General features: G+C 37.5%; 1 non-coding gene across 1 annotated transcript; it reads left to right on the top strand.

Annotated features, from left to right (window-relative positions):
* The first annotated feature begins 1,481 nt into the window (after positions 1–1,481).
* LOC146955116 (small nucleolar RNA R71) lies at positions 1,482–1,588 on the top strand. The gene has a single exon (XR_015025199.1). It is a non-coding gene; the product is annotated as a small nucleolar RNA R71 (small nucleolar RNA).
* Positions 1,589–2,395: the final 807 nt, after the last annotated feature.

The following is a 2,395-nucleotide window of genomic DNA, read 5'->3' as shown; positions in this document are numbered from 1 at the left end:
GAAGGTATGTGGTGCAGAAGCTTGGCACGGGCAGTGCCAATATTGGCACGGGCAGTGCCAATATTGGCACGGGCAGTGCCAACATTCTGCCAGTTTTTTGGTTTTGGGTGGTTTTGGGTTGCCACGGCCGTGCCAACCTTAGCACGGGCCGTGCCAACATTCTGGTCACGGGGGCTTCAAAATTTTCAGTTTTTCTTGAATCATACTTGGACAATTACCTACAAAACAACTTAAAACAAAGAAAAACAAACAAAACAAAAGCAATTAAATGCGTGGGTTGCCTCCCACGAAGCGCTTGTTTAGAGTCACTAGCTTGACGGTTAGAAGGTGGTTTTAACTATCCTATACCCAATCTCTCACTAAGGGATAATGGCAACAAACTAACATGCTCTCCCAAATCACACATGGCTTTCTCAAATGTTTTATATCCTATGACACAAGGTATGGAAAATCTCTCTGGATCCTTAAGTTTAGGTGGCAATTTGTTTGGAAGTATTTCAATAAAATTTCTAAACTGCTCATCTAACTTGGATTTAGCAAACTCTTGTGTTAAAGGAATTTTAGGCTCATGAGACGGTGAAACAAATGGCTTGTCATTCTCTCCTATAGCTTTCTCACTTTGAGGCTTATCACTTCCTATCTCTCCTTCATTGTTCTTAATTTTCACAACGGGGTCCTCTAGTTTGTTACCATCCCTAAAAATAATAGCACTTATATGGTCTTTGGGGTTGGTTTCGGTTTGGCCTAGAAGGACTTCAGAGGTTTGAGGGGGAGTAGCCAGCTGTTGGGGTACTTGAGAAGTCTGAGTCTCTATCATCTTACTGTGAGTAACTATGGAGTCTACGTTCAATGTATGTTTGGCAAGAGAGTCCTTCAAAAATTCAGTTTGGTTTTTAAACTGTTGGAGCTGCTCAGATTGATTTATAAGAAAATTTTCTAAAAAAAGTTCCAAGCTGGATTTATGAGGGACTATTTGGCTGTTTGCATAACTGAGTGGTGTTGTTTCTTGTCCAAAAAGATTTTGAGGGGTTTGAAAAAAAATTTGGTTATTTTTAAACCCTTGATTATATTCAGCATAGTTTACTTGCTCAGGACTTCTAACAACACTGCCTAGTTGGCAATCAATGCCAATATGGCCAAATACACCACAAACTTCACAAAGAGGTGATACAGGGGCAGGTGTGACAGCACTAGTATTTATTTTATCAAATTTTTGTGAGAGTGCGTCAACTTTAGCAGCCAGATGATCAAGGGAAAAATTTTCATACATACCTACCTCTTTCTGAGAGGGTGAAGGAGCAACATTAGTGGTGTCCCTTCCGTAGGTCCACTAATAGTGGTTTTGTGCCATGTCCTCGATCAAAGCATATGCTTCTGTGTATGTTTTGTTCATCAAAGCTCCACCTGCAGCTGCATCAACATAAATCTTTGTGGGATACAAAAGACCATTATAAAAAATGTGAATAATAAGCCAGTTCTTTAAACCATGATGGGGACAAAGTCTAAGCATTTCTTTGAAACGCTCCCACACATCGTAAAGAGATTCTCCATCTTTTTGAGTGAATTGTGTGATTCGATTTCTTAATTGAACTGTTTTAGAATAGGGGAAGAATCGGGCAAGAAAATTTTGCTTCATTTGATGCCATGAAGTGATAGAACCAAGTTTCAATGAATTAAACCAAGCACTAGCTCTCCCCCCTAAGGAAAAAGGAAAGTAGTGCAGCCTTACGACCTCTTGGTTTGCATTCACGGTTCCACTGAGTCTTAAAAAAGTTGAAATATGAAAATTCGGATCCTCAGTGGGTAATCCGAAAAATTGATTTTGCTGCACTAACTCAATAAGTGCAGGTTCTATTTCAAAATTGTCATCAACCGTTGGGTACACAATAGCATCGTATGACTCAATTGAAGATGGGATTGCATACTCTATGAGAGTGCATTCCTTAGCCATATCGTTATTATCTTCCCAAGAAGTTAAAGGCAAAAGAAGAAATAGAAAAAGAAAGAATAAACAAAAAGATTTTTTTTTATATATATAAAATAAAATAAAATAAAGAGAAAGATTTTTTTTTATATGAAGTAAAATAAAATAAGGAAAAAGATATATATATATATATATATATATATATATATATAGTCTAATCACTATTAAAAAGTTAATCAAATTACAACAACTCCCCGGCAACGGCGCCAAAAACTTGATAGGGCCAAACCGCAAGTGCACGGCCTATCGAAGTAATAGTAGTAAGTAGAGTATCGTTCCGCTAGGGAGTTGGTCAATCTAATTAACTTTTAAAGAATGATTAGAAGAGGAGAAAGTTTAGTAAAAGGGAGGTTTGTTTGCTGAAGGTAAATAACAATATTAATAAAAAGCCTTGGGATCATTAGTTCATCA

The sequence above is a fragment of the Medicago sativa genome, chromosome 1 (genome assembly GCF_051527215.1).
Source record: "Medicago sativa cultivar Bolivia chromosome 1, Bolivia_mono, whole genome shotgun sequence".
Lineage (NCBI taxonomy): Eukaryota > Viridiplantae > Streptophyta > Magnoliopsida > Fabales > Fabaceae > Medicago > Medicago sativa.
Note: the sequence above shows the minus strand (reverse complement) of the source record. Positions and strands in the feature narration are given on the sequence as shown.